The sequence below is a fragment of the Oncorhynchus gorbuscha genome, linkage group LG05, assembly GCF_021184085.1.
Source record: "Oncorhynchus gorbuscha isolate QuinsamMale2020 ecotype Even-year linkage group LG05, OgorEven_v1.0, whole genome shotgun sequence".
Classification (NCBI taxonomy): Eukaryota; Metazoa; Chordata; class Actinopteri; order Salmoniformes; family Salmonidae; genus Oncorhynchus; species Oncorhynchus gorbuscha.
This window is the reverse complement of record NC_060177.1, coordinates 80,355,204-80,382,659: the sequence shown is the minus strand read 5'-3', so window position 1 is coordinate 80,382,659 and position 27,456 is coordinate 80,355,204. Positions and strand designations below refer to the sequence as shown.

The 27,456-nt window shown below is 44.3% G+C and overlaps 1 pseudogene across 2 annotated transcripts; it reads right to left on the bottom strand.

Moving 5' to 3' along the window:
- Positions 1 to 1,973: 1,973 nt before the first annotated feature.
- On the bottom strand, positions 1,974 to 7,510 carry LOC124036562 (annotated as a pseudogene). 2 transcript variants are annotated; one of them, XR_006838928.1, is made up of 5 exons: positions 7,358 to 7,510; positions 6,051 to 6,309; positions 5,626 to 5,838; positions 4,030 to 4,147; positions 1,974 to 3,927 (listed from the first exon to the last, which is right to left on the bottom strand). The product of XR_006838928.1 is annotated as a selenoprotein Pa-like, transcript variant X1 (transcript). The 2 variants fall into 2 exon arrangements; XR_006838929.1 differs by having other exon boundaries at positions 3,280 to 3,927.
- Positions 7,511 to 27,456: the final 19,946 nt, after the last annotated feature.

Here is a 27,456-nt window from a genome sequence, read left to right as displayed (position 1 = left end):
CATATTTAGGTAGCCTGTTTTGTCATTGTGGGTTGTGGGTGATTGTCTATGTTATGTTGCTTGTTAGCACAGTGTTGCATTAGCATAATGGTTGTCATTTTGTAGTGTTGAGTTTTTCCATTAAAATGACGAACACTTACTTGCCACATCTTGGTCTGATCCTTACTCTTCTTCAGATGAAGAGGAGGAAATCTGCCGTGACAGTTGGTATAATGCATTTTGCATCATGATGTTTTCACACAATCACACAAAAAATGTCAATGGAAATCAAATTGATCAACCCATGGAGGTCTGGATTTGGAATCACACTCAAAATTAAATTGGAAAACCACACTACAGGCTGATCCAACTTTGATGTAATGTCCTTAAAACAAGTCAAAATGAGGCTCAGTAGTGTGTGTGGCCTCCACGTGCCTGTATGACCTCCCTACAACGCCTGGGCATTCTTCTGATGAGGTGGGGGATGGTCTCCTGAGGGATCTCCTCCCAGAACTGGACTAAAGCATGCACCAACTCCTGGACCGTCTGTGGTGCAACGTGGCGTTGGTGGATGGAGCGAGACATTATGTCCCAGATGTGCTCAATTGGATTCAGGTCTGGGGAATGGGCGGGCCAGTCCATAGCATCAATGCCTTCCTCTTGCAAGAACTGCTGACACTCCAGCCACACGAGGTCTAGCATTGTCTTGCATTAGGAGGAGCCCAGGGCCAACCGCACCAGCATATGGTTTCACAAGGGGTCTGAGGATCTCATCTCGGTACCTAATGGCAGTCAGGCTACCTCTGGCGAGCACATGGAGGGCTGTGCGGCCCCCCAAAGAAATGCCACCCCACACCATGACTGACCCACCGCCAAACCGGTCATGCTGGAGGATGTTGCAGGCAGTAGAACACTCTCCATGGCGTCTCCAAACTCTGTCATGTCTGTCACATGCTCAGTGTGAACCTGCTTTCATCTGTGAAGAGCACAGGGCGCCAGTGGCGAATTTGCCTATCTTGGTGTTCTCTGGCAAATGCCAAACGTCCTGAACGGTGTTGGGCTGTAAACACAACCCCCACCTGTGGACGTCGGGCCCTCATACCACCCTCATGGAGTCTGTTTCTGACCGTTTGAGCAGACACATGCACATTTGTGGCCTGCTGGAGGTCATTTTGCAGGGCTCTGGCAGTGCTCCTCCTACTCCCTCTTGCACAAAGGCGGAGGTAGCGGTCCTGCTGCTGGGTTGTTGCCCTCCTACGGCCTCCTCCACGTCTCCTGATGTACTGGCCTGTCTCCTGGTAGCGCCCCCATGCTCTGGACACTATGCTGACAAACACAGCAAACCTTCTTGCCACAGCTCGCATTGATGTGCCCTCCTGGATGAGCTGCACTACCTGAGCCACTTGTGTGGGTTGTAAGACTCCGTCTCATGCTACTGCTAGAGTGAAAGCACCAGCAGCATTCAAAAGTGACCAAAACATCAGCCAGGAAGCATAGGAACTGAGAAGTGGTCTGTGGTCACCACCTGCAGAACCACTCCTTTATTGGGGGTGTCTTGCTAATTGCCTATAATTTCCACCTGTTGTCTATTCCATTTGCACAACAGAATGTGACATTTATTGTCAATTAGTGTTGCTTCCTAAGTGGGCAGTTAGATTTCACAGAAGTGTGATTGACTTGGAGTTACATTGTATTGTTAAAGTGTTCCCTTTATTTTTTGAGCAGTGTATATATATATACATATATATATATATAGAGAGAGAGAGAGAGAGAGAGAGAGAGAGAGAGAGAGAGAGAGAGAGAGAGAGAGAGAGAGAGAGAGAGAGAGAGAGAGAGAGAGAGAGAGAGAGAGAGAGAGAGAGAGAGAGAGAGAGAGAGAGAGAGAGAGAGAGAGAGAGAGAGAGAGAGAGAGAGAGAGAGAGAGAGAGAGAGAGAGAGAGAGAGAGAGAGAGAGAGAGAGAGAGAGAGAGAGAGAGAGACCACATAGTGCAATATGAGTGCATCAACCACCTTTATTGATATTTTCTTACATGTTCCACCACCTACACTCCACAGTCAGAAAGCATTTGTTCTGTACAAAGCATAGGGTGTTCTAGGTGACCGTAGTCTTCCCCAGAGACCTTCATTAAGTACAGTATATTCAATATTTCTCTTTACCCACCTTCATTCCAGCTGTTTTTTTGTTAGTTGAAAAGTGGTCACTTTGTTTTGTTAGTTCATGAACAGTGCATTATAGATATGTGTGTAATATTTTTTGTTCGTTGAAAAGCGGTCATTTTGTTTAGTTAGTTCATGAACAGTGTATTATAGATATGTGTGTAATATTTTTTGTTCGTTGAAAAGCGGTCATTTTGTTTAGTTAGTTCATGAACAGTGCATTATAGATATGTGTGTAATATTGCCAACAGCAATAACAGTGACAGAAACATGGAAAACTAAACACACATTCTCACAGCTGTACGCTATGAATATTGAATTTTGTCTACAAAACACACTACTGCTTTAATAAACACAGCGTTAATTCAAAGGTACAAATAAATGTTGTTGCTTGAAAGGGGTGACATTAGATTTTTAGTTGAAGAAAAAGTTGAAAAGGTTGATGGGGTCATAATAGAAAAATCTTACTCTATTAATACTGTATTTTATTCAAATTTGTTTTGTTAACACTGAATATAACAATGTCTAACTAACGCTGAATATAACAATGTCTAACTTTGGTTCAAATCTTGCATTTCTGGCCATGATTTCAGTTTATTTCAACATTGGCCGCTACTCCTTCATACTCCTTCTAAAGCTCTCGATATTGTGAACTTTGAATTAAGGGGGTGGTCATATTGTATGGCCCTCACCCTCCCCTCCCCAGCCGGACATCAGACAGACACCACTACAGCGTAGTTTCTGTGCCTACCTTCATTTTGGATGGAGGGAGCAAAACGGAGGGGGAGAAACATCAACATAGTCACCCCATACACTCCCGGGAGGGTGACACCAATGCACCGACAGAGAGAGAGAGGGTGGAGGCTACCTTCCTTGATGTCATACTATCCCTTTGGGTACATCTCAAACACCATCCTATTCCCCATATCGTAATAGGTTTAGGCTTAGCATTCTTCTACCAGACCCAATGTATATTCCTCCATCCCTCTCTATCAAGTGTGGCTTTTCAGTACCGGAGCAATACTAGTTGGTAAGATGGTATGAGCGCTTTGCCACGGTGTTGGTCTCACAGATGTTAATATGAGGCCTATAAGCAAGATAACTTTCACAGAGCCATGGCCCTGCTTACAGCTGCTCTCAGCTTCAGGTTTTAACACCCGGGGATCAGGCTGACATCACTGGCAGAGGCTGCTGTCAGTCAGCGGGGAGCAAGCGTCACTGTCAGGTCTCCCTGATGTGATTGTTGGAGTCGCCCATCAGTCCCTGTCACTGTCAGGAGGCGGGCAGCGCCTCATCACAGTGTCAGAGCCCGATTGGCTCGTTGCGTACCCCATTGCCAAACAGCCCCCGTCAGTGTCAGCATCAGCTGACCTTGGAGGAGGGACTTATATCAGACCCCTCCTTCAAATGTCAGCTGAGCTCTGCCTTTCACCTGGCCCTCCCCTTCACTCAGGGCTTCTGCATAATATGCCCTTCCTGCGCCTCCTTGGGCTGCTGACCCATATGCTCCTGACCAACGTGCAATTGGCCATGGGCCTGGCCATGGTGGAGCCCCTCAGCGCCATTTTGGTGCTGCTGCTGCTCCACCCCATGGCCACGACCGTGTTCGTGCCCCACGTCACTCTCGCCATGGTGACCGTGACCATGGCTTTTGCCATGGTGACCGTGCCCATTGCCATGGTGATGATGACCGCGTCCACCGTGAGGTGTATCCCCTCCAGTGACTGGCTTCTCTTCTCCCTCAGGCTTTACCTCTACCATCCTGTTGCACTCTGCTGGGATCTCTGTGTTCTGTGTGTGAGAGAGGAGGATGGGTGTTGGATGGTTTGTCATAGAACTAATTCCCACATACAAACACATACATACCGAGTGTGTGTGTGTGTGAGTGTGTACCTCATACGTGCAGTCCCCACAGATGTGTTGGCAGTAGGTCTCCTTAATGGCGTTCTCTACGTAGGGAGTACCCAGGATGGAAAAGGGGAGGAAGATATGGTGGGTCAGACGACCACACCTGAGTGAGTGAGTGAGTGAGTGAGAGAGAGAGAGAGAGAGAGAGAGAGAGAGAGAGAGAGAGAGAGAGAGAGAGAGAGAGAGAGAGAGAGAGAGAGAGAGAACATTTACATGATAATTTAGGATGGTATCCTAAATAAAATGATAAAATATGCAGACCACAAATTCTTAGTGGCTATACTTAAACTTTTTAACATGATCCTCAGCTCTGGCATCTTCCCCAATATTTGGAACCAAATAATGATCACCCCAATCCACAAAAGTGGAGACAAATTTGACCCCAATAACTACTGTGGCATATGCCGATGCCCTAGAGCACATAACAAACTATACATTCATCAGCACCACAGGTAACTTCCACAAAGCTGTGAACGATTTGAAAGACAAGGCAAGAAGGGCATTCTATGACATCATTTAATTGCTGTGATAGGAGAAACCTGAGGATGGATCAACAACATTGTAGTTACTCCACAATACTAATCTAATACATAGCTGAGTACCACTCATTATATTTTCAAGCACAGTGGTGGCTGCATCATGTTATAGGTATTATTGTAATTGTTAAGAACTGGGCAGTTTTTCAGGATAAAAAATAAATGGAATGGAGCTAAGCACAGGCAAAATCCTAGAGGAAAACCTGGTTTAGTCTGCATTCCAAAGAACACTAGGAGATACATTTACATTTCCCAGAAAGACACAGCTGTAATCACTGCCAAAGGAGCTTCTACAAAGTATTGACTCAAGGTTGAGAATTTTATATTTCATTTTTAATAAATTTGCAAACATTTCTAAAAACATGTTTTCACTTTGTCGTTATGGGGTATTGTGTGTAGATGGGTGAGAGAAAACAATGAATTTAATGCATGTAGAATGTCGAATAGCACAACAACATGTGGAATAAATCAAGGGGTATGAATATTTTCTGAAGGCACTGTATTTCACTTGCTTTGGCAATGTAAACATACAGTTTCCCATGCATATAAAGCCCTTTGAATTTAATTGAGAGAGAGAGAGATACTTTAATGATTACACAGCAGCATGCTGTAGGAAAAAGAGATATGTATATGAGATATATTATACTGTATAAGACAAGATACTGTGTGTGAAAGCGAGAGAGGAACAGACAGAATGCTGAGCAGTGTTTTGTATTTCTGAGCAGACCGAGCGCAGGCAGGCAGGAAGACAGACAGACAAGGGACAGACAGAAAGACAAACAGACAAGAGACAGACAGATGAGACAGAAAGACAAACAGACAAGAGATAGATAGATAGATAGATAGATAGATAGATAGATAGATAGATAGATAGATAGATAGATAGATAGATAGATAGACAGACAGACAGACAGACAGACAGACAGACAGACAGACAGACAGACAGACAGACAGACAGACAGACAGACAGACAGACAGACAGACAGACAGACAGACAGACAGACAGACAGACAGACAGACAGACAGACCACAGTAAGGAGCTGACCTGTCATAGATGAGGACGTCATCCTTCTTTCCAGCCAGGGCCTGCCACACGTCATCCTGTTTGGGTACCTGTTTGTACAATATGATGTTCTCAGACAGTTTCTGGCTCAGCAAGGTGTGAAGGTGCTGGACCTGCTCCCCCTGGTGGTTCACCACCATATAGGTCACATTGTCCAGACCCTGGCCCTCCAGCTTCAGGCGCAGCTCATCCAATCTGCTCAAAGGAACACAAGGAAGTGAAAAGTGGAGAGATGGCCAAAAATAAATCATGTTATAACAAAATAAAGAACGGGCATTCTATAAAGAGATGTGCTGCTGACAACCGGAAAAGTGTCAATTGTAAAGATTCTTTAAAAAAAAACACACTCCATTAGGGGTAGGAAAGTGGCTAAGGGAATGGAACATAGCCCTATCTGGTCCACTTACAAGGATGCCTGCACCAAGCAGAACGATCAGCTGGCCTGGAGGAGGGCCACCACCGTGACCTGGCCCATAACCCCCTTCATTGGCTCCACCTCCCCAATGCTCCAACCAGGTGGTGGCTTACAGCGGGTCCCCTCCCCCTCACTCTCTGCTCCGCCCCCAGGGAGCAGGCAGAGAGCCAGGAGCAGGCTGAGCCCCGCCTTCATCACGGTGCCTTGCAGCAGGATTGATCTGCCGAGTGTGTGTGAGTAGAAGAGAGAGACTGAGAGAGAAAGAGAAAGAAGCAGGACTCAGGTTAGAGTCAGCTCAGGTAACGAAAATTTGAACAGTGTCCCTTTCCTGTGTCAACACTAGAGAGAAAGCTCAAGCTGACAATCTCAGAGAATGAGGGGGATGTTCCCTATGTACAAATGTTGGGTCCAAATCTTCCTATATTACTTCTCTTTCTCTGAAAGGAACTGATTTATTAGGTCTTTTCAATGGCAGGTAAAGGAGCAATCTGCAGTTGCTGCATCCATTTTTGGACTCATAAATTAATTATATGTACCCATTGATTCTTGAAGAATATATATGTATATATTTTGTTGTTGTTGTAATTTAGCAGATGCTCTTACCCAGAGCGACTTACATTAGTGAGTGCACAATATTTTGGTACTGGTCCTTACGAATGCCTTGTGAGCTTAGTTCAACTGTCGTAGCCCATCAGAACCCAAAATATAAGCTTGTTTTACACCAATGTTTGTAAATAAAGTAAATGTTAACAAACACTGTATAGCCACAAACATGGTTAAAACTATTTTCATATTATGGATGGTCAGTTCTTGCATCCATAGCTCTGTATATGAATTTGAGAGTGGTTACATTTCTCCAGTCCCATCCCTCAGCTTATTACAGAAAAAGTGGCGATGAGACGCTGTTATTGTTTCAACAGCGGATTGCCCCTTTAACGGAGACAAAGAACGGAAGACTTTGAAAAAATATATATTTATCTGCTGATATGAAATAAATGAGTGATTCTAATATAAGGTCATTCTTTCTGATGTTTTACACTCTAGCCTTTAATTATAGGGATATCATATTGCATATTAATGCTATAGAAACACTTCATTGTGAACCAACTGGAAATGATTAAATACTTGCTGCACGGAGCATCAAAAAACAACGTTTTTTTAAATAGCAAAACACTATCTCAATTTGTTCATATCGTGCATCACAGGTTATATACAGAAGGAAAACATATAGAGATGTAGGCTGTTCTCTGTATTATCAGAATGGACAACAAGTTACAAAATAATTCTGCAGTCACTTATCCTGTTAAAATGTCCCTCCTTAGTCAGCTCAGCTCTGTCTAGCAGTAGCTTTTGGAACAACAACAACTCCCTCTGCTCCCCCCTTTTATACTCGCACTGTTATTTTCCTGAAAGGAAGACAAAGTTCATGATGGGGTTCTGTGCAGATGCACTTCTGCACATCTGTGTGTGATAGAGAGAGAGAGAGAGAGAGAGAGAGAGAGAGAGAGAGAGAGAGAGAGAGAGAGAGAGAGAGAGAATGAGTGAGTGAGTGAGTGAGTGAGTGAGTGAGTGAGTGAGTGAGTGAGTGAGTGAGTGAGTGAGTGAGTGAGTGAGTGAGTGAGTGAGTGAGTGAGTGAGTGAGTGAGTGAGTGAGTGAGTGAGTGAGTGAGTGAGAGAGAGAGTGAGAGAGTGAGTGAGAGAGTGAGAGAGAGAGAGAGAGAAGGGGAGTACACATATCTTGAGAGTAACATGGAAAGTAACAGTGAACTTTTAACCATCACTATTGCTTGGTAATTGTTTGTCATGTCTGTGCACACTAGGCTTGCAAATCAAAATGTCCCTATATCTATATCTGCATGCTCTGTCCCATTCCTTTGCCTGAAAAAGTGTAGCCTGCCACAGAATGGTTAAAAACAGAACATTTTGACAGCCTGTTTTTCTCTGAAGGGGAGAAGTGAAAAAGGAGTAGTGAAGAAATGGGGTGAGGGGAGGGAGAGGAAGTGGGGGTTGGCCAGTGTCCAGCATGTTATGCAAGTCAGCACAAATACAGTATATCACCTGATCGCCTAACTGAACAATTGGACACAAAACAGATAAATCTAACAAAAAGTCTTGAGCATGGAGAAAATCTTGTTCCATGTATGGACTTGCAAACTTGTTCCATGTACTGTCTTGCAATGGATATCCCAAACTTGTTCCATGTTGTCTTGCAAAGTTGTTCCATGTAAGCATGGTAAAAATCCCAAACTTGTTCCATGTACTGTCTTGCAGCATGGTATGAAAATCCCAAACTTGTTCCATGTACTGTCTTGCAGCATGGTATGAAAATCCCAAACTTGTTCCATGTACTGTCTTGCAGCATGGTATGAAAATCCCAAACTTGTTCCATGTACTGTCTTGCAGCATGGTATGAAAATCCCAAACTTGTTCCATGTACTGTCTTGTCAGCATGGTATGAAAATCCCAAACTTGTTCCATGTACTGTCTTGCAGCATGGTATGAAAATCCCAAACTTGTTCCATGTACTGTCTTGCAGCATGGTATGAAAATCCCAAACTTGTTCCAAACTTGTTCCATGTACTGTCTTGCAGCATGGTATGAAAATCCCAAACTTGTTCCATGTACTGTCTTGCAGCATGGTATGAAAATCCCAAACTTGTTCCATGAAAATCCCAAACTTGTCTTGCAGCATGGTATGAAAATCCCAAACTTGTTCCATGTACTGTCTTGCAGCATGGTATGAAAATCCCAAACTTGTTCCATGTACTGTCTTGCAGCATGGTATGAAAATCCCAAACTTGTTCCATGTACTGTCTTGCAGCATGGTATGAAAATTCCAATCTTCTACAAAGAGGGTTTAACTGCCAATGGCTTATCTCTGGGTTTCCATTTCAAGGGCACAGAGAAATAAAAATCAATGTTCCAAAGACATCATAAAAAAATACAAGGATGCAATGAACTCTTGGGAAACACAGAGCTTAAGTCCTTAAGCAGCAAATTGGTTCACATTCAGTATGGATCTAGGCCAGCTTATGAAACAGTGATCACTATGGGGGCAGAAAGAAGTCAGCTAACTAGAAGATAGGACCACAGCAAGTCAATGACATAAGACTTGGTTGAACTCTTCTACCTATTATGGCAGTAGGTACCACAGGACAAGGTTTATCCACAGGTACAGGTGTAATTGGGTATAAGTTGAAAGACAATCAAGATTGTATCAAAAAAACGATCATTGATGACACATTTAGATGACACAATGACTGTATTTATTTTCATTGGTCCACACACAGATCCTTAGAACAGCCCACTGGGGAAAAAAATTGTTGAATCAATATTTTTCCACGTCATTTCAACCACAAAAAAATCAATGTGATGAAGTTAAATCAATGCGGAAAACAAATTGGATTTGCAAAACCTCATCAACGTAAGAGCATTTTGTATTTTAACCTTATTCCAACAAAATGCTCAGTCAGTAATTTTCACTATTAGTTTACACTTGTTCTCTTATGAAGCATGTGACAATTAAAATGTCATTTGAATGGTATTTGTCAAGATTTCATTTAAAACTGAGGGGTACACTTAATGCATTGTGAAATCTGTTGTAAAATGTATTTTAATGTTTAAAAGTGTTATTATAATATATATATATATTACTGCCTTATTTTTTGCTGGATCCCAGGAAGAGTATCTGCTGCATTGGCAGCAACTAATGAAGAGCCAAAACAAATACAAGTAGGAAATAGGCCTACTACAAAGTAGGATGAATGGGTTAGTCAGCAAACTTTGATAAACAAACAGAAATAACTACAGGTTTTCTGATTCATTAGGAAAGCTTAACTAAGATATGTGTTTGGTTGTTGGGTCAATGCCTATTCAATGCCTATTCAAGCTTGTCATGTTTTGTCTTAGATTGTCTTGTCATTATGCTTTCCCTTCTGTTCGTTTCCCCCTGCTGGTCTTATTAGGTTCGTTCCCTTTTTCTATCCCTCTCTCTCCCCCTCCCTCTCTCTCCTCTCTCTATCGTTCCGTTCCTGCTCCCAGCTGTTCCTATTCCCCTAATCATCATTTAGTCTTCCCACACCTGTTCCTTATCTTTTCCCCTGATTAGAGTCCCTATTTCTTCCCTTGTTTTCCGTTCCTGTCCTGTCGGATCCTTGTCTATTGTTCACCGTGCTGTGTCTATGTATTGCCCTGTCGTGTCGTGTTTCCCTCAGATGCTGCGTGGTGAGCAGGTGTCTGAGTCTGCTACGTTCAAGTGCCTTCCCGAGGCAACCTGCAGTTCTTGATCAAGTCTCCAGTCTGTTCTCGTCATTACGAGTAGTATTATGCCTTTTGTTTGTAAAGTAACTTTACTGGATTAAAAACTCTGTTTTCGCCAAGTCGCTTTTGGGTCCTCATTCACCTGCATAACAGAAGGATCCGACCAAGGAATGGACCCAGCGACTACAGATGCTCGTAACACTGCCGTCGAGATCCAAGGAGCCATGCTCGGCAGACACGAGCAGGAATTGTCTGCTGCTCGCCATGCCGTGGAGAACCTGGCCGCTCAGGTTTCCGACCTCTCTGGACAGTTCCAGAGTCTTCGTCTCGTGCCACCTGTTACTTCCTGGCCTGCCGAGCCTCCGGAACCTAGGGTTAATAACCCACCTTGCTACTCCGGGCAGCCCACGGAGTGCCGCTCCTTTCTCACCCAGTGTGATATTGTGTTCTCTCTCCAACCCAACACATACTCTAGCGAGAGAGCTCGGGTTGCTTACGTCATTTCACTCCTTACTGGCCGGGCTCGAGACTGGGGCACAGCTATCTGGGAGGCAAGGGCTGATTGTTCTAACAATTACCAGAACTTTAAAGAGGAGATGATTCGGGTTTTTGACCGTTCAGTTTTTGGTAGGGAGGCTTCTAGGGCCCTGGCTTCCCTATGCCAAGGTGATCGATCCATAACGGATTACTCTATAGAGTTTCGCACTCTTGCTGCCTCTAGTGACTGGAACGAGCCGGCGCTGCTCGCTCGTTTTCTGGAGGGACTCCACGCAGTGGTCAAAGATGAGATTCTCTCTCAGGAGGTTCCTTCCAGTGTGGACTCTTTGATTGCTCTCGCCATCCGCATAGAACGACGGGTAGATCTTCGTCACCAAGCTCGTGGAAGAGAGCTCGCGTCAACGGTGTTTCCCTGCTCCACATCGCAACCATCTCCCTCCTCTGGCTCAGAGACTGAGCCCATGCAGCTGGGAGGTATTCGCATCTCGACCAAGGAGAGGGAACGGAGGATCACCAACCGCCTGTGCCTCTATTGCGGATTTGATGGACATTTTGTCAATTCATGTCCAGTAAAAGGCCAGAGCTCATCAGTAAGTGGAGGGCTACTGGTGAGCGCTACTACTCAGGTCTCTTCATCTAGATCCTGTACTACTATGTCGGTCCATCTACGCTGGACCGGTTCGGGTGCTACATGCAGTGCCTTGATTGACACTGGGGCTGAGGGTTGTTTCATGGACGAAGCATGGGCTCGGAAACATGACATTCCTTTCAGACAGTTAGACAAGCCTACGCCCATGTTTGCCTTAGATGGTAGTCATCTTCCCAGTATCAGATTTGAGACACTACCTTTAACTCTCACAGTATCTGGTAACCACAGTGAGACTATTTCTTTTTTGATTTTTCGTTCACCTTTTACACCTGTTGTTTTGGGTCATCCCTGGCTAGTATGTCATAATCCTTCTATTAATTGGTCTAGTAATTCTATCCTATCCTGGAACGTTTCTTGTCATGTGAAGTGTTTAATGTCTGCCATCCCTCCCATTTCTTCTGTCCCCACTTCTCAGGAGGAACCTGGCGATTTGACAGGAGTGCCGGAGGAATATCATGATCTGCGCACGGTCTTCAGTCGGTCCCGAGCCAACTCCCTTCCTCCTCACCGGTCGTATGATTGTAGTATTGATCTCCTTCCGGGGACCACTCCTCCTCGGGGTAGACTATACTCTCTGTCGGCTCCCGAACGTAAGGCTCTCGAGGATTATTTATCTGTGTCTCTTGGACGCCGGTACCATAGTGCCTTCTTCCTCTCCGGCCGGGGCGGGGTTCTTTTTTGTTAAGAAGAAGGACGGTACTCTGCGCCCCTGCGTGGATTATCGAGGGCTGAATGACATAACGGTAAAGAATCGTTATCCGCTTCCCCTTATGTCATCAGCCTTCGAGATTCTGCAGGGAGCCAGGTGCTTTACTAAGTTGGACCTTCGTAACGCTTACCATCTCGTGCGCATCAGAGAGGGGGACGAGTGGAAAACGGCGTTTAACACTTCGTTAGGGCATTTTGAGTACCGGGTTCTGCCGTTTGGTCTCGCCAATGCGCCAGCTGTTTTTCAGGCATTAGTTAATGATGTTCTGAGAGACATGCTGAACATCTTTGTTTTTGTCTATCTTGACGATATCCTGATTTTTTCACCGTCACTCGAGATTCATGTTCAGCACGTTCGACGTGTTCTACAGCGCCTTTTAGAGAATTGTCTCTACGTAAAGGCTGAGAAGTGCTCTTTTCATGTCTCCTCCGTTACTTTTCTCGGTTCCGTTATTTCCGCTGAAGGCATTCAGATGGATTCCGCTAAGGTCCAAGCTGTCAGTGATTGGCCCGTTCCAAGGTCACGTGTCGAGTTGCAGCGCTTTTTTAGGTTTCGCTAATTTCTATCGGCGTTTCATTCGTAATTTCGGTCAAGTTGCTGCCCCTCTCACAGCTCTTACTTCTGTCAAGACGTGTTTTAAGTGGTCCGGTTCCGCCCAGGGAGCTTTTGATCTTCTAAAAGAACGTTTTACGTCCGCTCCTATCCTCGTTACTCCTGACGTCACTAGACAATTCATTGTCGAGGTTGACGCTTCAGAGGTAGGCGTGGGAGCCATTCTATCCCAGCGCTTCCAGTCTGACGATAAGGTTCATCCTTGCGCTTATTTTTCTCATCGCCTGTCGCCATCTGAGCGCAACTATGATGTGGGTAACCGTGAACTGCTCGCCATCCGCTTAGCCCTAGGCGAATGGCGACAGTGGTTGGAGGGGGCGACCGTTCCTTTTGTCGTTTGGACAGACCATAAGAACCTTGAGTACATCCGTTCTGCCAAACGACTTAATGCCCGTCAAGCTCGTTGGGCGTTGTTTTTCGCTCGTTTCGAGTTTGTGATTTCTTACCGTCCGGGTAGCAAGAACACCAAGCCTGATGCCTTATCCCGTCTGTTTAGTTCTTCTGTGGCTTCTACTGATCCCGAGGGGATTCTTCCTTATGGGCGTGTTGTCGGGTTAACAGTCTGGGGAATTGAAAGACAGGTTAAGCAAGCACTCACGCACACTGCGTCGCCGCGCGCTTGTCCTAGTAACCTCCTTTTCGTTCCTGTTTCCACTCGTCTGGCTGTTCTTCAGTGGGCTCACTCTGCCAAGTTAGCTGGTCATCCCGGTGTTCGAGGCACTCTTGCGTCTATTCGCCAGCGCTTTTGGTGGCCGACTCAGGAGCGTGACACACGCCGTTTCGTGGCTGCTTGTTCGGACTGCGCGCAGACTAAGTCGGGTAACTCTCCTCCTGCCGGTCGTCTCAGACCGCTCCCCATTCCTTCTCGACCATGGTCTCACATCGCCCTAGACTTCATTACCGGTCTGCCTTTGTCTGCGGGGAAGACTGTGATTCTTACGGTTGTCGATAGGTTCTCTAAGGCGGCACATTTCATTCCCCTCGCTAAACTTCCTTCCGCTAAGGAGACGGCACAAGTCATTATCGAGAATGTATTCAGAATTCATGGCCTCCCGTTAGACGCCGTTTCAGACAGAGGCCCGCAATTCACGTCACAGTTTTGGAGGGAGTTCTGTCGTTTGATTGGTGCGTCCGTCAGTCTCTCTTCCGGGTTTCATCCCCAGTCTAACGGTCAAGCAGAGAGGGCCAATCAGACGATTGGTCGCATACTACGCAGCCTTTCTTTCAGAAACCCTGCGTCTTGGGCAGAACAGCTCCCCTGGGCAGAATACGCTCACAATTCGCTTCCTTCGTCTGCTACCGGGTTATCTCCGTTTCAGAGTAGTCTGGGTTACCAGCCTCCTCTGTTCTCATCCCAGCTTGCCGAGTCCAGCGTTCCCTCCGCTCAAGCGTTTGTCCAACGTTGTGAGCGCACCTGGAGGAGGGTGAGGTCTGCACTTTGCCGTTACAGGGCACAGACTGTGAGAGCCGCCAATAAACGCAGGATTAAGGGTCCAAGGTATTGTTGCGGCCAGAGAGTGTGGCTTTCCACTCGCAACCTTCCTCTTACGACAGCTTCTCGTAAGTTGACTCCGCGGTTCATTGGTCCGTTCCGTGTCTCCCAGGTCGTCAATCCTGTCGCTGTGCGACTGCTTCTTCCGCGACATCTTCGTCGCGTCCATCCTGTCTTCCATGTCTCCTGTGTCAAGCCCTTTCTTCGCACTCCCGTTCGTCTTCCCTCCCCCCTCCCGTCCTTGTCGAGAGCGCACCTATTTACAAGGTACATAAGATCATGGACATGCGTTCTCGGGGACGGGGTCACCAATACTTAGTGGATTGGGAGGGTTACGGTCCTGAGGAGAGGAGTTGGGTTCCGTCTCGGGACGTGCTGGACCGTTCACTCATTGATGATTTCCTCCGTTGCCGCCAGGATTCCTCCTCGAGTGCGCCAGGAGGCGCTCGGTGAGTGGGGGGGTACTGTCATGTTTTGTCATTTATTATCTTGTCTTGTCCCTGTGCTTCCCATTCTATTCGTTTCCCTCTGCTGGTCTTATTAGGTTCTTTCCCTCTTTCTATCCCTCTCTCTCCCCCTCCCTCTCTCACTCTCTCGCTCTCTCTTCTCTCTATCGTTCCGTTCCTGCTCCCAGCTGTTCCTATTCCCCTAATCATCATTTAGCCTTCCCACACCTGTTCCCGATCCTTTTCCCTGATTAGAGTCCCTATTTCTCTCCTTGTTTCCCGTTTCTGCTCTGTCGGTTCCTTGTCTAGAATTCACCGTGCTGTGTTTGTGTATCGCCCTGTCGTGTCGTGTTTTCCTCAGATGCTGCGTGGTGAGCAGGTGTCTGAGTCTGTTTGGTTCAAGTGCCTTCCCGAGGCAACCTGCTGTTCACCTGCTGTTCAAGATCGAGTCTCCAGTTTGTCCTCGTCATTTCGAGTGAAAGTTGTGTTTTTGATTGTATTTACTTTACTGGATTAAAGACTCTGTTTTCGCCAAGTCGCTTTTGGGTCCTCTTTCACCTGCATGACATTTTTTATTCCAACAGCTGTGTCTTTATGAGACGCAGAGTAGGTGAACAGATGATCTCCACATGTGTGGTTCCCACCATGAAGCATGGAGGAGGAGGTGTGATGGTGTGGGGGTACTTTTCTGGTGACACTGTCTGTGATTTATTTTGAATTCAAGGCAATTTAACCAGCATGGCTACCACAGCATTCTGCAGTGATAGACCATCCCATCTGGTTTGTGCTTAGTGGGGCTATCATTTATTTTTCAACAGGACAATGACCAAAAACACACCTCCAGGCTGTGTAAGGGCTATTTGACCAAGAAGGAGAGTGATGGAGTGCTGCATCAGATGACCTGGCCTCCACAATCAACCGACCTTAACCCAATTGAGATGGTTTGGGATGAGTTGTACCACAGAGTCAAGGAAAAGCAGTCAACAAGTGCTCAGCATATGTGGAATCTCCTTCAAGACAGTTGGAAAAGCATTCCAGGTGAAGCTGGTTGAGAGAATGTCAAGAGTGTGCAAAACTGTCATCAAGGCAAAGGATGGCTACTTTGAAGAAATTAAAATATAAAATATATTTAGATTTGTTTAAAACATTTTTGGTTACTACATGATTCTATATGGGTTATTTCATAGTTTTGATGTCTTCACTATTATTCTACATGTAGAAAATAGTAAAAATAAAGAAAAATTGTGGAATGAGTAGGTGTGTCCATACTTTTGACTGGTATATAACAATGAATTACTATTTTGATATTGATCACTGCACTTTTGGGTTGAGCTTGCAAGTTAAGCACTTCAATGTAATTGTGCATGTGACAAAAAAACTTGAACTTGAACTGAACTCAATGATACTATCTTTAGCGTAAACGATTAACTTAGATAATTGTCTTGTCTGCAAATTCAAAAGGTGTATGTTGACAACGGCAGATTGCAAATGCTGTGTAGGCTCATTTGAAAACCTTTGAGACAAGTTGTTCCATTGCAGACAAGTAATATATTATATGTGAAATAGGCAGAAAGGCAGACCACACAAAATTGATAATAGTTATTTTTTTCCCCCTCTGGGGGGAAAGGTGTTTTCGTGCCCTCTTCACGACTGTCTTGGTGTGTTTGGACGATGGTAGTTTGTTGGTGATGTACACACCAAGGAACTTGAAACTCTCCACCCGCTCCACTACAGTCCCGTTGATGCTAATGGGGGCCTGTTCGGCCAGCCTTTTCCTGTAGTCCACTTTCAGCTCCTTTGTCTTGCTCACAATGAGGCAGAGGTTGTTGTCCTGGCATCACACTGCCAGGTCTCTGACCTCCTCCCTACAAGCATTTCGCTACACTCACATTAACATCTGCTAACCATGTGTATGTCACAAATAAAATTTGATTTGATTTGATTTGATTTTTTCTAGATTTGTTAACCCGGAAGTACCTTCTTGCTAAATTTGGTCAGCTTCCTTATCAGAATTTGTCCATGAGAGATGAGTTGATTCTAGTCCTTTCTAAAGATCTCACCAGCTTGTAGTCCTAAAAACTGGAAATGATTTACCTCTGCTTTGTTCAGCCATTCCTACGGGTAAAATGAATGGGGAAAGAAAACGGTTTGGGGATAAACACTGAAAATAAGTTCTGAGGTTAACACATGCATAGGGGATCTTATACGTTTTGTTCTCTGAGATAACATCAGTCAGTTAACATGACCTTAATGAATAATGAAGCCTTTATGTGCTTTATGTGCTTTTTGTGTTTACATTTATCCTTCAAAATTCACAAAATGTAACGTTAGCTGATGAAGATTATCTCATAGAACAAAACGCTTACGATATCCCTAGACTGCGTTTACCAAATCAAATCAATGTTACCAGAAAGAGTTGACCAAATAAACTAAAGTAAAAAATCATTAAAAGTAACACAATGAAATAACAATAACGAGGCCATATACAGGTGGTACCGGTACCGAGTCAATGTGCGGGGTTACAGATTAGTCGAGGTCATTTGTTCATGTAGATATGGGTAATGTGACTATGCATAGATAATAAACAGTGAGAAGCAGCAGTGTAAAAACAAATGGGGGGGTGTCAATGTAAATAGTCCGATTGGCCATTTATTTCATTGTTCAGCAGTCTTGTGGCTTGGGGGTAGAAGCTAGTAGCCTTTTATTTTCCTTGACTTGGCGGTCCGGTACTGCTTGCCTTGCGGTAGCAGAGAGAATAGTCTAGCAATAGTTTTTTGGTCTTTCCTCTGACACTGCCTAGTATAGAGGTCCTGGATGGCAGGAAGCTTGGTCCCAGTGATGTACTGAGCCTTACGCATTACCCTCTATAGCGCCTTATGGTCAGATGCCAAGCAGTTGCCATACCAGGCAGTGATGCAACCGGTCAGGATATTCTCAATGGTAACACTGTAGAACTTTTTTCCCCCTCAGGGGGGAAAGGTGTTTTCGTGCCCTCTTCACGACTGTCTTGGTGTGTTTGGACGATGGTAGTTTGTTGGTGATGTACACACCAAGGAACTTGAAACTCTCCACCCGCTCCACTACAGTCCCGTTGATGCTAATGGGGGCCTGTTCGGCCAGCCTTTTCCTGTAGTCCACTTTCAGCTCCTTTGTCTTGCTCACAATGAGGCAGAAGTTGTTGTCCTGGCATTACACTGCCAGGTCTCTGACCTCCTCCCTATAGGCTGTCTCATCGTTGTCGGTATTCAGACCTACCACTGTTGTGTCGTCAGCAAACTTAATGATGGTGTTGGAGTCGTGTTTGGCCACACAGTCGTGGGTGAACAGGGAACACAGGAGGGGACTAAGCATGTACCCCTGAGGGGCCCCAGTGTTGAGAATCAGCATGGCAGATGTGTTGTTGCCTACCATTACCACCTGGGGGTGGCCCATCAGGAAGTCCAGGATGCAGTTGCAGAGGGTGGTATTTAGTCCCAGGGTCCTTAGCTTAGTGATGTGCTTTGTGGGCACTATGGTGTTGAAGGCTGAGCTCTAGTCAATGAATAGTATTCTCATATAGGTGTTCCTTTTGTCCAGGTGGGAAAGGGCAATATGGAGTTTGATTGCATCATCTGTGGATCTGTTGGGGCGGTATGCGAATTGGAGTGGGTCTTGGTTATCCAGGATGCTGCTGTTGATGTGAGCCATGACCAGCCTTTCAAATAACTTCATGGCTATCAACGTGAATAATATGGGGCAGTAATCACTTAGGCAGGTTACCGTCGCAATCTTGGACACAGGGACAATGGTGGTCTGCTTGAAACATGTAGGTATTACAGACTCGGTCAGGGAGAGGTTGAAAATGTCAGTGAAGACACTTGACACTTCCGTATTAAGCGAGTCACTGGTACTTCCTGCTTTAGTTTTTACTTGTAAGCAGGAATCAGGAGGATAGAATTATGGTCAGATTTTCCAAATGGAGGGTGAGGAAGAGCTTTGTATGCATCTCTGTGTGTGGAGTAAAAGTGCTGTAGAGTTTTTTTTCCTCTGTGGTTGCACATGTAACATGCTGGTAGAAATGAGGTAAAACAGATCCGCCCTTTTTTTTCATTTTTCGCCTGAAATGTCATACCCAAATCTAACTGCCTGTAGCTCAGGCCCTGAAGCAAGGATATGCATTTTCTTGATACCATTTGAAAGGAAACACTTTGATGTTTGTGGAAATGTGAAAGGAATGTAGGAGACTATAATATGCCCAATGTATGACCATATTAGAGATACATATTTCCCCCAGATCACACAGATCCATAAAGAATTCGAAAACAAATCCAATTTTGAAAAACTCCCATATCTACTGGGTGAAATTCCACAGTGTGCCATCACAGCAGCAAGATTTGTGACTTGTTGCCACGAGAAAAGGGCAACCAGTGAAGAACAAACACCATTGTAAATACAACCCATATTTATGCTTATTTATTTTATCTTGTGTCCTTTAACTATTTGTACATTGTATATATATATATATATATATATAATATGACATTTGTAATGTCTTTACTGTTTTGAAACTTCTGTATGTGTAATGTTTACTGTTCATTTTTGTTGTTTTTCACCTTATATATTCACTTTGTATGTTGTCTACCTCACTTGCTTTGGCAATGTTAACACATGTTTCCCATGCCAATAAAGCCCTTGAATTGAATTGAATTGAATTGACTATAACACATTAGATCTGGTAAAAGATAATACATAGGGAAAAAAAATGTACCATCATCATTGAAATGCAATAGAAAGGCCACAATGTATTATTCCAGCCCAGGTGCAATACAGATGTTGGCCACTAGATTGCAGCCGTGTATGTGCAAAGTTTTAGCCTGATCCAATGAACAATTGCATTTCTGTTCAAAATGTTGTATCAAGACTGCCCAAATTTGCCCAATTTGTTTATTAATAACTTTTCATGTTCAACACTGTGCACTCTCCTCAAACAATAGCATGTTATTCTTTCATTGTAATCGCTACTGTAAATTGGACAGTGCAGTTAGATTAACAAGAATTTAAGCTTTCTGCCAATATCGGATATGTCTATATCCTGGGAAATGTTCTTGTTACTTATAACCTCATGCTAATCGCATTAGCCTATGTTAGCTCAACCGTCCCATGGATGAGACACTGATCCCGAAAAATAGATGGCTACGAATAATATATATGAGAACTCTCTTGGTAGATAGTGTGGTCTACAGCCAATCAAAAGGTACTTTACCTTATGAGACAACCAAGACTATTAGACATCGTGCACAAACCTTGTCTTACCAAACATAGCTTCTCTATCCTGCCGATGCATAGAAAATCCCGCCAGCTCTATATTATACGTGTCGTCATTCAGCCACGACTCTGTGAAACATAGGATATTACAGTGTTTAATGTCCCGTTGGTAGGATAGTCTTGATCTTGTATCATCCATTTTGTTTTCCAATGATTGCACGTTTGCCAATAGAACGGATTGCAGTGGAAGTTTACTCACTCGCCTACAAATGACTTGGATTTGGGCCCGTTCCCGAGAAAGCAGTATATCCTTCGCGTCGGACTCATTAAAGAAAAAATCTTTCTCCAGTTCGAGGTGAGTAGTCGCTGTTCTGATGTCCAGAAGTTATTTTCGGTCATAAGAGACGGTAGCAGCAACATTATGTACCATGGTGTTCACGGGGTTCAAGGGGTATAACGATCTCCCTAGGGTGAGATTAATAAATTGGGAACAAGAACAAGAAGGGTTGAACACGACCATGCTATTATCCCGCACAGTCCTTGTGGTTCATATGAACCCCGAAATGAGCTGTCTTTCTACAGCTCAAAGCTTTTCATTCCTAGGAATTAAATTCTGTCCCATTCTCAATTAGGTCACAAGGCACTTTGTCGCCAGCACATATGACTGGTCAGTAGGATAACCTCCATGATAAAGTATTTTCCCTGGGTTTATTTTTTATGTGTTCGGTCCACTGCTGGTTTCCAGATGGTTACTGGAACACATCTTACCGCCTAAACCGAGTGAGGCTTGCTGTGACAACAGTATCCCCAGGTGGCACAATCAGGGGATGTTACTGAATTCCGGAGCCCTTGTACCCAGAGTGGGCAGGGAACTCAGAGTGGGATGGGCACTGTTTTTTTTCAATTGCAAGTTCCACCGTGTTCACGGGTGTCCAAAGTGTTGTGCATTTATGTTCAATGAAAAGTGTCTCTTCTCCACATTCAGACACACCATTGTCAAGAATGGTAGAAATGGAAAAATAACCAATCTCTCCCAGTCCACAAGGTGGCATCTGGCCCCTTCAGATAGCACTTCATGGGAGGCTCGCTGTCTACTCCGATTAATGGTGCGCATGTACAGTGTCGCCCTGGATCATGCTAACAGTGAAGTCAGGTTACAGGCTACTATTTGTTGTGAGTCCCCTCAGCGCCTGTTTTGAGGAAGGAAATATCCTCCGGTCTCCTGAAGCAGGCAATCCGGTCTCCAGAAGCAGGCAATCCAGTCTCCAGAAGCAGGCAATCCGAGTGGTTCCTTTGTAGAAGATCCAGGTTGACGGGTACAGCCAGTATTTCCTGGTTTCAAAAGGAACAGGGCTTTGCGTCCCATTTTAGATTTCAAAAAAGCTTTACGGAAAAAGCAAACCATGCAATAAGCTGAGTACGGCACTCAGACAAACAAATACATATATCCGCCATGTTGGAGTCAACAGAAGTCAGAAATAACATTATAAATATTCAATAACCTTTAATGATCTTCATCAGAATGCACTCCCAGGAATCCCAGTTCCACAATAAATGTTTGTTTTGTTCGATAATGTCCATCCTTTATGTCCAAATAGCTACTTTTGTTAGCGCGTTTGGTAAACAAATCAAAACTCACGAAGCGTGTTCACTAGAGGCAGACGAAATGTCAAAAAGTTCCATTGCAGCCCATAGAAACTTGTCAAACGATGTATGGAATCAATCTTTAGGATGTTTTTAACATGAATCTTCAATAATATTCCAACCGGAGAATTCCTTTGTCTTCAGAAAAGCAAAGGAACGCAGCTCCCTCTCATGTGAAATGCGCATGACCAGCACGTGACTGCTGGCAGACCTCTGACTCATTCCTCTCTCATTCAGTCCCACTTCACAGTAGAATCCTCAAACAAGTTTCTAAAAACAGTTTACATCTAGTGGAAGCCTTAGGAAGTGCAACATAACCAATATACCACTGTGTATTCAATAGTGGCTGGGTTGAAAATCGACCAACCTCAGATTTCCCACTTCCTGTTTGGATTTCTTCCCAAGTTTTTGCCTGCCACATGAGTTCTGTTATACTCACAGACATCACTGTTTCCTATCCAATATTAATAATAATATGCATATATTAGCAACTGGGACTGAGGAGCAGGCAGTTTACTCTGGGCACCTCTGGACACCTTTCATCCATTTATATTAGTGCAGGGTGAGCTGCACAGTGAACTTACTTCTAGGGCACACCGCCTCTGTCACGACTTCCGCCGAAGTCGGTCCCTCTCCTTGTTCGGGTGGCGTTCGGCGGTCGACATCACCGGCCTTCTAGCCATCGCCGATCCACTTTTCATTTTCCATTTGTTTTGTCTTTGTTTTACACACCTGGTTTCAATTCCCCAATTACATGTTCATTATTTAACCCTCTGTTTTCCCCATGGTTTTTGTGCGTGTTTGTTTGTTGTATTTACAGTCCGTATTGTGGGCTCGGTATTATCGACTTGTATTTGTAAGTCTTGAGTAAATGTAGGTGTATTTCTCATCTCTGTTGTCCTGCACCTGACTCCTCTGCACCAGCTACACCCAGACCTATTACAGCCTCAGTGCTAACAGTATAACTCTGGTTTATAGCATACAATAGCTGTAGGATCAGCAGAGGCATTCAGGGTAGTAAGAGGGACATAAATTAGGTTTCTTACATTGTGTCTTCCAGCACCCCTGGGATAATGTATATTTGCCAAAGCATTACGCCAAAGCATTTATCCTCCAATACCTTATCCCCCAGTGTACTTATACCTGTGTTCTCTGTTTGTCTGTTGCCAGTTCATTTTGTTTTGTGATACCTACCAGCGGTTTTCCCCTTGCTCCTGTCTGTTCTAGTTACTGTTTTCTAGTTTTTACCGGTTTTGACCCCTGCCTGCTCTGACCCTGAGACTGCCTGCCGTTCTGAATCTGGATTACTGACCTCTGCCTGCCCTTGACCTGTCGTTCTGCTCCTGTATTAGTAACAAACTTTTGTTACTTCTACACTGTCTGCATCTGGGTCTTAACTGTAATGTGATACAAACAGAACAAAATGTCGATAAACATACCTGAATTTGTCCAGTAGAAACTCTCGTTTGCAACTGTTGGACTACTGATTACACCCTGTATCCTCTAGATGCAGGCAAGAGTGTGCAAGGCGGTATTGAATGTGTCACTGTCTGTCCATGTGTCACTGTCTGTCACCTTTTTATCTCAACCTGTGTGCACCTACGTTGTAAACTTTCATTCATAGGCTAGGTTGTAGCAAACTCATGATGGGTATAGGGAAAATTAGTAGCCTAAATCTATTGCTATTACATTGAACTGGGTGAATAGAAAATGAATGATAATCATCCAATATGCTGCAATAGAAATAAGGCCATGCTCATTCATTTTTTTTTTTCCATTTTTTTTTTAAATTCAGCAAAGGGTAAAATCTACACAATTAGTCCACTCTGTTCATAACCAATTCTAGTTTTGGGAACAGAAAACTGTGTTGAGATCAAATGTTTCATTTATGTGAAAATGTGCATAATGGACAAAATCCATCTCGCTCCATCTTCTCCCGCTGCCGGTCACTGGGCTTCCTCTCATCCCCATATTTGGTAGTATTTGGAGTAGAAATGCCAATTGGATGCGTCACACTTATACATCCGGTGAAATATTTGGCGTATTGTTTTATCCAGTGACGATTTTAAATGTTAGTGGGGGAAAAAAAAACAACATTTTATATGCATGCCAACAACACCACTACACAACATGAAAAAATACATTAATTGCACTATAATGGTGAAAAAGGGTGCCCCAGCACCATGAAGTGAATCCTTACCACTGCTACACCTGACTGTTATCTGGCAGTGAAACAGTTCATTCAGCCTCATTTACTGCCTTAAAAAAATAGCTGCTATGGCTGACTTGCTTAAACAAATGTGGTTTCTACTGACAATTGAGATGTACAAACTAAGGCATAAGGGGATGATGCACAGATTTTCAATTAAGACATTAATGAGCGAGCTGCGACGGACATAGTCAATTGGTTCAGCACTTTTGAAATGTACAGCGACAGAATTCAGAACATGGGCCTTTCTTATAGTATTCTCCCTGTACACCAAGTCAGAACTGTAGGATAAATAAAGGGGGCATATAAGCAGACAATGAAAGCTTTTACAATATTCAATGATTACATTTCTCTAAAACAGGCTATAGGCTACATGTGCATGACCAAGTCAGAACAGTTGGCTAAATTATGAGGGGAAAGGGACTACTAACAGCTTACTACACAACATACACTGAGTATACATTTTAAGCTACAGTATACACATCTCCCTGGCATATTATTGTATATTACTGCAAGTAAAACTAAATGCATGCTCTTCAACTGCCCACACCTGCCCACACCTGCCCGCCCATCCAGCATCACTACTCTGGACGGTTCTGACTTAGAATATGTGGACATCTACAAATACCTAGGTGTCTGGTTAGACTGTAAACTCTCCTTCCAGACTCACATTAAACATATCCAATCCAAAATGAAATCTAGAATCGGTTTCCTATTTCGCAACAAAGCCTTCTTCACTCATGCTGCCAAACATATCCTCGTAAAACTGACCATCCTACCGATTCTTGACTTCGGCGATGTCAGTTACAAAATAGCCTCCAACACTCTACTCAACAAATTGGATGCAGTCTATCACAGTGCCATCCGTTTTGTCACCAAAGCCCCATGTACTACCCACCACTGCGACCTATACGCTCTCGTTGGCAGGCCCTCGCTTCATACTCGTCGCCAAACCCACTGGCTCAAGGTCATCTACAAGTCTCTGCTAGGTAAAGCCCCTCCTTATCTCAGCTCACTGGTCACCATAGCAGCACCCAGCAGGTATATCTCACTGGTCACCTCCAAAGCCAATTCTTCCTTTGGCCGCCTCTCCTTCCAGTTCTCTACTGCCAATGACTGGAACGAACTGCAAAACTCTCTGAAGCTGGAGACTCTTACCTCCCTCACTAGCAATAAGCACCAGCTGTCAGAGCGGCTCACAGATCACTGCACCTGTACATAGCCCGTCTGTAAACAGCCCATCCAATCTACCTCATCCCCATACTGTATTTATTTATTTATCTTGCTCCTTTGCGCACCAGTATCTCAACTTGCACATTCATCCTCTGCACATCCTACCATTCCAGTGTTTAATTGCTATATTGTAATTACTTTGCCACCATGGCCTATTTATTGCCTTACCTCTCTTATCCTACCTCATTTGGACATGCTGTATATAGACTTTCCTACTGTATTATTGATTGTATGCTTGTTTATTCCATGTGTAACTCTGTGTTGTTGTATGTGTCGAACTGCTTTGCTTTATCTTGGCCAGGTCGCAGTTGCAAATGAGAACTTGTTCTCAACTAGCCTACCTGGTTTAATAAAGGTGAAATCAATTTTAAAAATATTACATACTTTATGCAGCAGCATAAAATATATTTTTGGATTCACCTTGTTGTTCTATGCTCACTTGAACAGGAAGGTGGTGAGGCAGTCCTTTTGGGAACATTTTGTCATCAAACTTCGTCATCAAAGTCGGGCATTCTCTGGATTTATAGTGCTTTCGAGACAACTGGGAACTCGGAAAAAACTAAGTTGAATCACGAGGTCAGTGATCTAGAAAGAGGCCCGAGTTTCTGACTTGGAATTCCGAGTTGGTTGACCGTTCAAAACTTATTTTCCCATTCAGAGCATTCAGAGTTTCCAGTTGTTTTGAACTCGACAGAAGTCATGATAGAAGTCATGATAGATTGACAGCATGCAAGCTTTTCTGGCACATGGTGTTGAATGTTTATTCTTTTAAACTTGTAAAAGAGACCGTTAAACCCAGACTTGGACCACACACCCTCTCCACGGAATTGCAGGCTAGTGATTGTTTTGCAACTGTCACGCCCTGGTCGAAATATATTATGTTTATTCTTTATTACATTACATACATTTTATTTCGGTTAGGCCAGGGTGTGACATGGGTTATTGTGGTGTGTTTTTGTCTTGGGATTTTGTGGGGTGTCTACGTAGTCTATGGCTGCCTGAGACGGTTCTCAATCAGAGTCAGGTGATTTTCGTTGTCTCTGATTGGGAACCATATTTAGGCAGCCATATTCTTTGAGTGCTTCGTGGGTGATTGTTCCTGTCTTTGTGTTTGCACCAGATAGGGCTGTTTCGGTTTTCTTTATTTCATTTAATTATTTTTGTAGTTTCTGCATGTATAGTTTTTTCTTTATTAAAATATATCATGAATCATCATCACGCTGCATTTTGGTCTGATCCTTGTTCCACCTCTTCGTCAGAGGAGGAGATAGAAGAGAGTCGTTACAGCAACGCTTGCAGTTAGCCACGGATTCCTTCCAAACCACTCATTGTTGCATTTGCGTTTTCTAACTTGTTGTGTAATGTTTATGTCCAATGGCCAATGAGCACCGATACGTTGTATCTAACATTTATCTTCATACGAAGGATTGAAAAGGATTTGCCTGTAGATTGTCAACATGAGTCATGATGATGACTGCTTGTCTTGCTTGCTAGCTAAGATTGTGAAAGTATGATGTTGACATGATCAGTCCAATCAAAGCTATAGTAGATATAACGTGATTTGACGTAATTTTATCTGTGGCCAATGACCTTGAGCCTTTTTGGATGGGCTCTTCTAATGTATCTCTATGGCAGTACCCAAGGGGCTTGAATTTTTGAGCTCTCCTGTAGATTTTGCGGTGACGTAGTGTCCTCATGAGTGACAGAACACTGAGCCAATCACGGCACATCTTGAGAACATTACCAACTCCTACTCTCTGTATTTTCCCCTGGCTGCCCAACCACCACAGAAAGAACTGAGCAAGGCTGAAACACCTGCATGTTGGAGCTTCCTTACTCAAGAAAGAAAAAAAGAGACCATGCTTGTATGAGGCTTTATTAACTCAATGATATATATTTTATTGCATTGTTTGCAAACTGATATGTGACACGTATTAATGTCTAAATAACATTCAAAACAGGTGGGGCTCAAAACAGGCTCTGCCCCACCTGCCCTGAATGACGGGTCACCACTGGTTCTATCTGTGATGCAACTTTTCCACAATTCATAGTATACAGTGGATATGTACAAATTGTCACGCCTGCTCCCGCTCTTCCCCTCTGGCGCTTAAGGGCATTAGGCTCCTCAGCATTACGCACTCCTGCTACGCCTCTGCCAGATCATTGGGCTCCCAAGCCTCAGCAGGATTGACAGGCCTTCATGCCTCAGCCAGATTGTCAGGCTCCTATGCCTCAGCCAACTTCGAGAGGCTCTCATGCCTCTGCCGATTCGTCGGGAATGCACGCCCAGCCGGCTTGTCCAGCGCCCGTGCCTCGGCCGGCCCGTCAGGCTCGCCCAGGTGGGATGCCGGGTGGCGACCCTAGAAGGGGGGGGGGGGGTACTGTCAAGCCTGCTCCCGCTC